Source organism: Lampris incognitus, chromosome 3, assembly GCF_029633865.1.
Source record: "Lampris incognitus isolate fLamInc1 chromosome 3, fLamInc1.hap2, whole genome shotgun sequence".
In the NCBI taxonomy this organism is placed as follows: domain Eukaryota; kingdom Metazoa; phylum Chordata; class Actinopteri; order Lampriformes; family Lampridae; genus Lampris; species Lampris incognitus.
The window spans coordinates 94,819,228-94,832,670 of record NC_079213.1 but is presented as its reverse complement, the minus strand read 5'-3'; positions in this window follow the sequence as shown (position 1 = coordinate 94,832,670).

Sequence of the window (13,443 nt, the reverse complement as noted above, 5' to 3'; positions counted from 1 at the left end):
CAGTCTTATGAGCACAATAGTTCACATTGATAATGGAATAAGATAATATTTATGTCCATCCTTCTCTACAATACCTGTCCTTCTTCATTGATTTCTTTATCCGAGGGTCCATGGACGCTGCCTGGATGGCAGGGAACTGCTCCAGGAATCGCTCCACCATTAGGAACAGGCTGTTCCACCTGTTCTTCACATCCAGGATGACAGCATGTTCTGGAAGGCCTAGAGAGAGAGCGAGAGGAAAATTGTGTGTCTCAGTTTTGGTCTATGGACATAATAACCAAGTTGTGTGTGTGTGTGGTTGTCAAACTGGATGTCCATTTGCAGTAATAGTTTACTAAACGATTTAGGCAAGGATATCCAAAGGAATTGATTCAAGTGCAACTGGACTTGGTATATATCCGTGAAGACGTTTCGCCTGTTGTTACGTATGGATGATGCTATTTTACCAGTGACCACTAGGTGGCACCTGTATTCTATATTGCTGTTGTCTGGGTTGTAACCAACAGAAGAAGAGTTCCTAGTAAAGCATGGAAATGAACAGCCGTGTGTGCGTTGTGGTCCCTGCATCGTGTGTGAAATTGTTTACACCATAGTGTTAATAGCCAGCTACATAATATAAATTGGCGACGAGATGTGGAGTAGAAACTTTTAGGCACCAAAGTAGCCGTGAAAAGGGAAGTTTTCTACTTGTTTGGACGAAGTCATCCACGCAGTTGTAGCGGAGAAGAAAGGGAAAAGGAACCATAAGGACGCATCATGGCGGGAATTATTGGCGGTATGGAACCATTTGAGGAATCCGGTGAACAATGGGCAACGTATATTGAGCGTTTTGAGAATTATATCCTGGCTAATGAGATCAGGGATGCTAAGAAGGTGCCGGTTCTATTGAGTGTGATAGGGCCAAAGACCTACGGATTATTGCGCAGTCTGATTGCTCCAGATAAGCCTGGGGAGAAGACGTATGATGACATTGTAAAGGTGTTGAAAAGACATTTCGCCCCCAAACCGATAGTGATAGCAGAGAGACTCCGTTTCCACAAGAGGAATCAGGAGGACGGTGAGTCGGTGGCTCAGTATGTTGCTGTGCTTAAAGGACTTTCCGAGCATTGTGAGTTTGGTGGCTACTTAGAGGATGCACTACGGGACAGGTTTGTTTGTGGACTGAAAAGTGAAACGGTTCAGAAGCGCCTGTTGACCGAGGACAATTTGACCTTTCAGAAAGCGGTTACTTATGCAGTTTCAGCAGAAACAGTGGCGCGTGACGCACAACAGTTGAGCGGCTCGTTAAAGGTAAATGCCGTTCCCTCTCAAACATCCCATGCCAAATGCAGGTGGTGTGGAAAGACAAATCATAGTGATGATAACTGTTGGTATAAAGATAGAGACTGCCATCAATGCGGCAGGAAAGGCCACATTAGTCGCATGTGTAAAAGTAAACCCAAGAATGACTATGGCAGAGAGAGGAAATACAGAGAAGGGAAACCGGAGTTTAAAGGCAAAAGCAACACATCCAAACACAGTGGGAGAGACCAGGAGAAGAAAGTGCATTGTGTGGAGGCCAGTGACAATGAAAGTACAAGTGAAGGGACTAAATCTGACAATGATATCAAATTGCCATGTTATGCACTGTTTCGTAAGGGTAAATATTCACGTATATCTGTGTTACCTGAAATAAATGGTAAGAAAATTGAAATGGAATTAGACACAGGGGCTGCTGTATCTTCAATTTCATGGGAACAGTATAAAAGTACAATGAAAAAGGTGCCATTGCAGCCTACTGATGTAGTCCTTAGGACGTATACAGGTGAACCTTTGTTACCAGAAGGGGTTATTAATGTGAAAGTAAACCTGAATAAGCAAACAGCTGAGTTACCATTGTATGTTGTAAAAGTGAATGCAGCTCCACTATTTGGTAGAGAGTAGCTGAGAGCTATTAAGCTTAACTGGAAAGACTTAAAAACTGTGTATGGTGTACAACTTGAAAAGAAAGACAGTTTGGTGCTGTACTAAAGCGGCATTCTGCTGTGTTCTCGGATGGGTTGGGTTCAATGAAAGACATTAAGGCGAGAGTGACTCTTAAACCTGATAGTATACCCAAATTCTGCCCACCACGTAATGTGCCCTATGCTCTGAGATCCAAAGTAGAGGCTGAACTGACCCGCCTCACTGACCTTGGCGTGATCTCACCAGTGGAGCATAGTGACTGGGCCACACCCGTAGTTCCTGTCAACAAGAAGGATGGCACGGTGAGACTTTGTGGTGATTTCAAAGTCACCCTCAACCAAGCACTCTGTGTGGACAAGTATCCTATTCCACGCATTAAGGATCTCTTTGCATCGCTAGCTGGAGGTCAACGCTTCAGTAAACTTGACTTGTCAAACGCATACCTACAGATGGAAGTAGTGGAGGAGTCGAGGAAGCTACTGACTATTTCCACACAAAAAGGACTTTTCTGCTACAACCACTTGCCCTTCGGTATTGCGTCGGCACCAGCGTTGTTCCAGAAGGCTATGGATCAAGTGCTCGTTGGATTGCCATTCACGCACTGTTATCTCGATGACATTCTGGTTAGTGGGCCAGATGAAGAGACCCACCTGAAAGCCCTGGACGACGTTCTCACGAGACTGGAGGAGTATGGTCTCCATGTCAAAAAGGATAAGTGCATGTTTTTCCAGGAGTCAGTAGAGTATCTAGGTCATATCATCGATGCTGCCGGGCTCCACAAGTTGCCAGAGAAGGAACGCGCTGTTGTGGAGGCACCAGCACCCACCAACGTTAGCCAACTACGCTCGCTCCTCGGAATGATAAACTACTATGGACGTTTCATCCCGGACCTGGCAACCATCCTGCAACCACTGAACGCACTGCTGCACAAAGGGAAGAAATGGCAGTGGACTACAGCTTGTGAGGCAGCGTTCCGAAAAGTGAAAGAGCTCATGGTATCTCAGAAGGTGCTAACCCACTACAACCCTGAGCTGCCCCTCCGTCTAGCCTGTGACGCTTCACCCTATGGGGTAGCGGCTGTACTCTCTCACGTCATGCCTGATGGTGTAGAGAAACCTATCGCTTATGCGTCAAGAACACTCAGCAAAGCAGAGCAGAACTACGCCCAGATTGAGCGAGAGGCGCTGGGGATAGTCTTTGGCATACGTAAGTTTCACCAGTATCTCTATGGTAACAAGTTCACTCTACTCACAGACCATCGCCCGCTGACCTCCATTCTCAGTCCAGTGAGGAGTACGCCGTCGATGGCCGCAGCCCGCATGCAGCGCTGGGCGCTCCTCTTGTTAGCGCATGATTACACTATAGAGTATCGTAAGGCTTCAGCACATACTAATGCAGATGGACTGTCAAGGTTGCCACTTCCGGACACTCACGATGACAAAATAGACACCGTAGATGTGTTTTACATGTCACAGTTAGACACACTACCAATCAGTACCACTGATATCCGAAACAACACTAGATCTGACCCTACACTGTCTCGCGTACTAGAGATGGTCACTACTGGACATTTTCCAAACACGAAAAACACAGATACTGAACTGTCTGTTTTCCCGGCTCGTAAAAATGACCTCACAATCCAACAGGGATGCCTCATGTGGGGCACACGAGTGGTAGTGCCACCCAAGCTACGGCCCCGGGTGCTCAACGAGCTACATACAGCACACCCAGGGGTAGTGAAGATGAAAAGCTTGGCACGGTCGTATGTCTGGTGGCCAGGTATTGACTCTCAGATCGAGCTCCAGGCCAAATCCTGCCACTCATGCCAGCGTAATCAGAGAGAACCGAGTCTTGCCCCTCTACATCCATGGATGTGGCCTTCCAGTCCTTGGGAAAGGATTCACGTGGACTTTGCTGGTCCATTTGAAGGACACATGTATCTTGTGGTAGTAGATGTTCATTCTAAATGGCCCGAGGTGCAAATCATGGATAGCACCACAGCAAGCAAGACCATCACAGTACTGAGGGGCCTTTTCAGTCGCCACGGCCTTCCTCACATTCTCGTAAGCGACAATGGACCCCAGTTCTGTTCTGAGGAATTCACCACATTCCTGAAAGCCAATGGAGTCAAGCACATTCGCTCAGCGCCGTATCACCCTGCTACGAACAGCCTGGCCGAGCGCTTTGTACAGACTTTCAAACACGCCCTCAAATCCTCCAGGGGCGCCGCACCAGTGCAACAGCGGCTCGACACATTCCTGTTGACGTATCGCAACACCCCGCACGCCACGACAAAGGAACCGCTGGCTATGCTGTTCACAAGGCGCATGCTACGCACGCGACTGGACTTTCTCAAACCCAGTGTGGCTGGGGTTGTTCATCGCTCTCAAGACTCACAGCAGCAACACCGTCAACAACACTCCAAGGCCAGACACTTTGCAGTCGGTGAGTCTGTCCTTGTTCGTGATTACCGGAAGGGGGAGGAAAAGTGGACACAAGGAGTTATAATGAATCAAACGGGACCAGTGTCATACGAGGTCAAGGTGGGAGCACAGGGAGTGTGGAAACGCCATGTGGATCAGATGTTGACTCGAACAGAGCAGGCACACGCGGACGCTGCCAGCTCTGCAGTCCACCTTCCTACCAGCTTCCCTATGTCACCTCAACGTAGTGCTGGTGGTACTACACGTCACCTCGGTACCCCTGCATCTCACACTGATGAGAACACTCTTCCAGTTCCAGTGGCTATCAAGCCCACGGAGACACCTCACTCCAGTGAACCATCTGGTGCTGGACCTACTAAGACAGCGGAGACTGTTAGACACTCGCGCTATCCGGTGAGACATACTAAACCACCTGCACGTTACTCTGCTGAGTAAACACATTGATAATGTGGTAAAGAGACTGAGACTTTTGAGTATAAAAATATTGGGAAACAAATACGGGGTCTGAATGTATACCGGAAAATAACATTGTTTTGAATGTACTTTTGGGAAGTAACATTACGCCTTTGTCACTTAATCTTTGTTCCGGGAAATGATTTTTGCATTGTTGATGTACAACATATTTTAGTTGGGAGGAGATGTTATGTATGGATGAGGCTATTCTACCAGTGACCACTAGGTGGCACCTATATTCTATATTGCTGTTGTCTGGGTTGTAACCAACAGAAGAAGAGTTCCTAGTAAAGCATGGGAATTAAATTGTTTACACCATAGTGTTATTAGCCAGCTACATAATACCTGTCATCCAAGAGGCTTCACCAGTTCGTGCCTTTCTGACTAGACCAAGCTAGTCTGACTGGCTGGTGATGAAACTCAGATAATTATCCTCTTTGGAGTCGTTATCAGAGCTATAGATGTCCATGGCTCTTTGTGTCCCGATGTTTAGCAACGCCCGTCGCTATCAGAGGTATTGGTGTGCGTGGCTCTTTTGTGTTCTGATGTTTTGTGCGTGGCACAAAAGAACCACGCACATCAATACCTAGTTGCCAAAAAAATAGACATTTTTTTCAAAAGGATGTCGATAACGAAGCTCAAGGAAAAACAGAATCAATTCAGCAGTCTGAAGTTCAAACAGCCAGCACCACCAACAGTCCAGCAAACCCCCTCCGCGATTGCTAACGTTAGCACAGGGGTGGTGGTGGTGGCGGTGGGAAACTCACAGTTCACAGTATGGACAGAAGAGATATGGGCCAAAAAGAAGGAGGCATACCCCTGGATTGACTGTAAGGATGGGAAACCAAATCAAAGGGTTTCCGTATGGGGGATGAATGGCGTCACTACACTGTGATGCACAGCGGGAAGGATAGGAGTGCAATTTTGACTTCGCTGAGAAAAAAAGATTATTAAACATAAACAGTCCAACAGCCACATTGCTGATGAATGTATACATGAGAATGCCAAAAAACAGACCCCGGAGAAAGCGTGTGATCATATGAATGCATCGCACCTGAAGGCTACATCATGTGCCGTATTCCGTTCTGTTTACTATTTAGCATGTAACAACAGGCCATTTTCTGATAATTATGGATTACTGGAGTTAAAAATTACAAAAATGGGAGTGGCACCAGTTTACACTCCAGATACAGCGCAGCACAGATTACAGATGTGATGAGAACTACAGTGCCCAGCATGCTGTGTACGTAAGAGGAGGGGCACGCAATGATACGTTTTAGCGCGGTTCTGTACTGGGGCATGCTGGGGATTGTCCGGGTCGGGGACTGGAAGCGGATGGCAGAATAAAGCACGTTATTAATCGCGACTCCCTTGCCTGTCGTTTATGCACATGACATGGTATCAGAAGATCTTCGAATCCACCTACCTCAATAATCGGGAACGGAGTTGGTCCGGTGAGACGAGGAATGGCAAAATTTAATCCCCCCGAGGCATTTGATTTCACGCAACCGGCGGCATGGCCGATTTGGATTCAGAGGTTTTCCCGGTTTCGACTAGCAACCAAGCTAAATGCGGAGGACGGTGAGATCCAAGTCAATTCCTTGATATACGCAATGGGGAAAGATGCAGAAGCTATTTTTAATTCGTTTACGTTCGAAGAGGCTTCTCACGCTAACGATTATGACAGGGTGGTCAGTAAGTTCAACGAGCATTTCGTACCACGGAGAACGAACGTGCATGTTTTCACCAGCGCTCGCAGAGAGCTGGAGAGACTGTCGAGGCCTTGGTGAGGAGTTTATATGAGTTGGCAGAACACTGCGAGTTCGGGGCATTAAAGGAAGTGCACATTCGTGATAGAGTTGTGATCGGAGTTGCTGACCGAGACGTGTCACAGAAGTTGCAGATGGAAGATGAGCTCACGCTAGGAAAAGCGGTGCAAATGGCCCGTCAGTTCGAACTGGTTAAACAGCAAAATGCGGAAGGAATTACAGCTGAACTGAATGCAGTTAGCAAAGCACAGGGCGCCAATACCAACCGCGGCCGCAGTAACGCTAGCAACCACTAGATAAGGGCAACGGAAACGCACAGCGGCCCAAAACAGCCTGCCCCCGATGTAATCGCGTGCACGGGCAGCAGCAGGAATGCCCTGCACGCAACAGGCGTTGCAGGAAATGCGACACGCTGGGACATTTTGCTGCCGTATGCAAAACCAGAGACGTGAGGGAGGTCGTCTACCAGGGTGATGCGTATGAGGGCGAAGCGGAAAGTGAAAGCCGCCCCTACTTCCTCGGTTGCATAGAGGGGATGGATTTTGAGAAAAAGTGGCAAGTGGAGTTACCGATCTGCGGCAAGTTGGTTAGTTTTAAAATCGATGCGGGGGCGGACATCACTACCATGTCACAGACTGCATATACTAGGTCACTGCCTGAACGGCCACAGCTGGTTAAAACATCAATCGACCTGAGAAGCCCAGGGGGAGCACTGCAGTGTGCGGGGAAATTTGTGGCGTGCACGGAGAGACGGGGGAAGATGCACAAAATTGGGATTTTTGTGATAAAAGGGCCAAATGCCAACAATCTATTGAGTCGCAGAGCTGCATGTGAAATGGGCCTAGTTTTTAGAACAGATCAGGTTAGCGAAGATGTTTTCGGGGACTTTGGATTGCTTAATTGTTAACCTGTCATGATTGAGCTTAAGCCCAATATACAGCCTTATGCCCTCAGCACGCCACGCAGGGTCCCTTTCCCTCTCATGCCAAAGGTGGACGACGAACTGCAACGCATGCAGTCCTTGGGGATCATCACAGAAGTGACCGAGCCCACAGAGTTGTGCGCACCCATGATGCCCGTAGTCAAAAAGAACGGCAAGATACGGATCTGTGTGGACCTAAAGCGGTTAAACCAGGCTGTTAAGCACGAGCGGTTTATGCTTCCCACGCTGGAGGACATTATGCCCAAGTTAGCAGGGGCAGGGGTTTTTACAACGCTAGACGCATCGTCTGGCTTCTGGCAAATTCCGCTAGATCCCAGCTGTGAAAAACTAACCACTTTCATTACTCCCAGAGGCCGGTTCTGTTTCCAGCGGCTCCCATTCGGCATCACATCGGCAACGGAGATCTTCCAGAGGGAAATGTGCATTCTGCTGAGAGACCACAAGGGCACGGTCATCGTCATGGATGACATACTTGTGTACGGCAAGGACCAGGACGAGCACGATAGAAACTTGGAGGCGGTACTGCAGACAATCAAAACATCGGGGCTGAAGCTCAACCGGGAGAAATGCCGTTTCAGCAGGAGTGAGTTGCAATATTTCGGGCACATCATCAGCAAAGACGGCATCAAACCAGATCCAGGCAAGGTGAAGGCCATCTCAGACATGCAGAGCCCCGAGATTGTCCCTCAGGTGAGACAGTGGCTGGTTATGGTAAATTATCTGGGGAGGTTTCTACCCGAACTGTCATCAGTGCTACACTCGGTGAGTGAGCTGCTGAAGAAAGACGCAGAGTGGCAGTGGGGGGAGCCCCAACAGCAAGCCTTCACCAAGGTAAAAGCAATGTTGTCTTCCACTCCTGCCCTGGCATACTATGATGTAGCAAGGCCCACCATTGTGAGCGCGGACGCTAGTAGTTATGGGCTGGGGGCAGCACTGTTGCAGGTTCAGGGGGACAAAGTTCAGCCTGTTGCCTTCTGCTCCAGAACTCTCACAGATGCAGAGAAGAGATACTCTCAGTTAGAAAGGGAATGCCTTGCAGGGGTGTGGGCCTGTGAGCGGTTTTCCCGTTATCTGTTAGGCTTAGCTGAGTTTAGCTTACAGACAGACCACAAGCCCCTGGCCCCCCTCATTAATGCATATGATCTGGACAAAGTGCTGCCGAGATGCCAGCGGCTTCTAATTCGTCTAATGCGTTTTAACCCCAGAGCAGTGTATGTTCCGGGTTCACAGCTGGTGGTGGCCGATGCCCTTTCCAGGAACCCACTCCAGGACGGCTGCGGGGCAGACACAGACGGGGATATGCGTGCGCATGTCGAAGCTGTGATCGAAACCAAATCAGTGTCGAGCACGAAGCTGGACATGTTAAAGCAGGCCACGTGTCAGGATGACACAATGCAGAGGGTGATCGGGTACACCAGAGAGGGATGGCCGAGGCACGTGCCCTTTTATCTGCATGGCTACCACGCTGCGAGGGCATCACTGTCCGAGGCAGACGGGCTGCTCCTGTACCAAGACAGGATTGTAATTCCCCCCGCGTATCAGAAAGACATCCTACACAGGATTCACGAAGGGCAACAAGGCCTTACAAAGTGTCGTGAAAGAGCCAGGATGTCTGTCTGGTGGCCCAGCATCGGATCGGACATTTACCGGAAAGTTACACAGTGCACGTTCTGCCAAATCAATAAGCCCTCACAGTACAAAGAGCCCCTACGTACAACACCACTGCCGCCCGGCCCATGGCACAAGATTGGGGCAGACCTTTGCGAGCAGGATGGAAAAAACTACCTGGTAGCGGTTGATTATTATTCCAGGGACATTGAGATCACCCAGCTACGGACCACCTCCAGTCTACAGGTGATTGAGCAGCTGAAAGGTATGTTCGCACGATGGGGCGTCCCTGGGGAACTCATTAGTGACAATGCCACACAGTTTACGTCAGCTGAATTTAGGCAGTTTTGTAGGAACTATGATTTCCGCCACACAACCTGCAGCCCCTACTTCCCCCAGGCAAATGGAGCTGCCGAAAGGGCCGTCGGGACGGCCAAAAGAATTTTGCGGCAGCCTGACCCTCACCTAGCGCTGATGTGCTACCGCGCCACACCAATTGCTGCCACAGGTGCGAGCCCCGTGCAGCTCATGACCGGCCGCCAGACCTGGACCAACATGCCTGTGCTGGAGAGGAAACTCCAGCCACAGCTCTTCGACCACAAGGAGGTGGAGAAGAATGACAGAAGGGCAAAAGAGGCTTATAAGTTTTTCTTCGACAGGAGACACTCTGCACGTGCCCTAACCGAACTGCACTCGGGTGAGAGGGTACGAGTCAAACTAGACGGGCAAAAGTGGTGGAACATGCCCGCAGTCGTGGTGAATCCCTCAGGGGAACCACGCTCCTACACAGTGCGTACGGAAGATGGGGCTGTCTTCAGACGGAACCGTAGGCACCTGCAATCCGTGCCTGCCCCTGCAACTGTTGCAACCCAACCAGCCAGAGACAGCAATGACTTGCAGCAGGAACAACTCAGCCCACCGGTCGCCACCTCATCGGGCACTCCCACGGAGCCGGACGTGCCAGCAAGGCCCTCTGGGTTCACCATCACCTCCAGTGGCAGAGTTATAAAACCCCCAAAGCGGTATAATGTTTAGATACTGAGTGAGCAATGGGGCTGAATAATCCCCACACTCAGTCGAAGGGCTGGGCAGTCTACCCCACCCTTCAGGTTAATTTTCGAATTTTAAAGTGCATGTCTTCGTTGTTAGCTGGTTATGCTGTTAATTAGCAAATTGCTAATATGGTATTGCTGTTGCTATGTTTTATAATCTAGCAATGTTATTGTTTCCATTGGAACATACATGTTCTTTAAAAGGAGGGAGATGTGACGAGAACTACAGTGCCCAGCATGCTGTGTACGTAAGAGGAGGGGCACGCAACTATATGTTTTAGCGCTGTTCTGTTCTGGGGCATTCGGGGGATTGTCCGGGTCGGGGACTGGAAGCAGATGGCTGAATAAAGCACGTTATTAATCGCGACTCCCTTGCCTGTCGTTTATGCACATGACAACAGACCATATAGGTTCAGAGATGCGTAAAAAAAAATCTCCCAAAGAATCCAAGCCATAGAAGGTAAAATTTCAATTCTTATAGACGAATCAACAAGCCTACTACATTTCAGGTACACCGATTGTGTACCTGAAATGTGAAACAGACAAGAGCTGTGACCCACATTTTATGTTTCTAGATTCGATTGAATTTCTGAACCAAAGAACCGACACAGTTATGGAGCATTTGTTGAAATGCCTCAGTGCACACGGCTTCGATGACACATACTTGAAGAAGCACCTGAAGTAATACTTGGGGTAGTATTGGTCGAGGATCAATGACCACACCGGGTTATAGAACTCAGGTTTAATCGTGGCTCAGTAGGCAGACGTAATAACCATACATGGTAGTGGTGTAACCATAATAACAGTCCGGGTAGTACATAACACCTAGTGTAGTTCCAGTGGATATACATGGCGTTATATCACTACATCCCCCCTGTTTAGTTTTCAATTTTTTCATTACACAGAGGTTGCCTTCTCTCTCTTTTTTTTTTAGACAACACACACAGAATTGTCCATCTCAAAAAACAAACATATTCAGAGCTCTCCTTTTGTGTGTGATTGTCTCTACTCATAGTCCTTGTAGTTAGCTGGTTTGGAAACAGCTCTTCCATATCTTGTGCGTACTGTCTTGTGTGTTTCACAGGTTTGGCTGGAAGAAGTTCCATAGTTTGGCAGGTTTTTTCTTTTCATCATCAGTGAGACCACTGGCGTTCAGTCTTTTTAATCCTTCATCTCCGATTCCACGACATATTTTCCTAGCTTGTGTAGCCGGGTGGTAAATCTGTTAAATATGTTAAATGATTTTCCACTTAAATTTAGTATAGTTTAACTGTTAATATATGTAATTGTTACACTGTCAAGCCATGTAAAATGTCATTTGATGTATTTAAATTGTGAGGCAGATTGTGAGTGTATTTTTATAGTTTTGGTTGTCATTGCATGTTTTGACCAGTAAGTGGCAGTGGCGGACTTTTATTGTAACTCCGTGCAAGTTATCCAAGTGCATCTTGGGTATTCTTTCTTTTTTTCTTGTGTGGAGCGCCTGAAGATTGCGGTGTGACGAGGCTCTGACTCCGTAGTAAGTAAGGGTAAATATCTTGTGAAATATACCTGTAATATTATTCCAAACAATATTGTATGTCGGTAATTTGACAAGATGGTTTGATTTAGACGCTACTGGAGTTGATGTTCGGTGATTTTGGGCGCGAGCCGTCGACCGCTGTTCGCCATTGCAGGCATGACACGGTAATGTTGGCGTGAATAAAGCCACACCATGCCATTGTATTTGGGTAGTAAAGGTTTTATATGCATTTTAATTCTGTTTAAAGGTAACTGACAGAGTGAGAAGTTGCGCGATCTTCAGGAAGTTCCACATGTCTTTGTTAAACCCTGTTTAACGTACACTACCGTTCAAAAGTTTGGGATCACCCAAACAATTTTGTGTTTTCCATGAAAAGTCACACTTATTCACCACCATATGTTGTGAAATGAATAGAAAATAGAGTCAAGACATTGACAAGGTTAGAAATAATGATTTGTATTTGAAATAAGATTTTTTTTACATCAAACTTTGCTTTCGTCAAAGAATCCTCCATTTGCAGCAATTACAGCATTGCAGACCTTTGGCATTCTAGCTGTTAATTTGTTGAGGTAATCTGGAGAAATTGCACCCCACGCTTCCAGAAGCAGCTCCCACAAGTTGGATTGGTTGGATGGGCACTTCTTTGAGCAGATTGAGTTTCTGGAGCATCACATTTGTGGGGTCAATTAAACGCTCAAAATGGCCAGAAAAAGAGAACTTTCATCTGAAACTCGACAGTCTATTGTTCTTAGAAATGAAGGCTATTCCATGCGAGAAATTGCTAAGAAATTGAAGATTTCCTACACCGGTGTGTACTACTCCCTTCAGAGGACAGCACAAACAGGCTCTAACAGGTACTATTTAATGAAGATGCCAGTTGGGGACCTGTGAGGCGTCTGTTTCTCAAACTAGAGACTCTAATGTACTTATCTTCTTGCTCAGTTGTGCAACGCGGCCTCCCACTTCTTTTTCTACTCTGGTTAGAGCCTGTTTGTGCTGTCCTCTGAAGGGAGTAGTACACACCGGTGTAGGAAATCTTCAATTTCTTAGCAATTTCTCGCATGGAATAGCCTTCATTTCTAAGAACAAGAATAGACTGTCGAGTTTCAGATGAAAGTTCTCTTTTTCTGGCCATTTTGAGCGTTTAATTGACCCCACAAATGTGATGCTCCAGAAACTCAATCTGCTCAAAGAAGTGCCCATCCAACCAATCCAACTTGTGGGAGCTGCTTCTGGAAGCGTGGGGTGCAATTTCTCCAGATTACCTCAACAAATTAACAGCTAGAATGCCAAAGGTCTGCAATGCTGTAATTGCTGCAAATGGAGGATTCTTTGACGAAAGCAAAGTTTGATGTAAAAAAAATCTTATTTCAAATACAAATCATTATTTCTAACCTTGTCAATGTCTTGACTCTATTTTCTATTCATTTCACAACATATGGTGGTGAATAAGTGTGACTTTTCATGGAAAACACAAAATTGTTTGGGTGATCCCAAACTTTTGAACGGTAGTGTACATAGTCCACTGCCGTATTTTGCACCGATTTTGTATTTATTATTTCCCTTTTTAAAATCTTTTCTGTTACACTTGCCACATCTGTGAACATTTATGAGCTGTTTGCTCGAAAGACACAGGAATTTATGCACTCAGTAAAACGATCTGCATTCGAAGGTTCAAACAATAAAATTAAAGCTACAAGAACCCCGG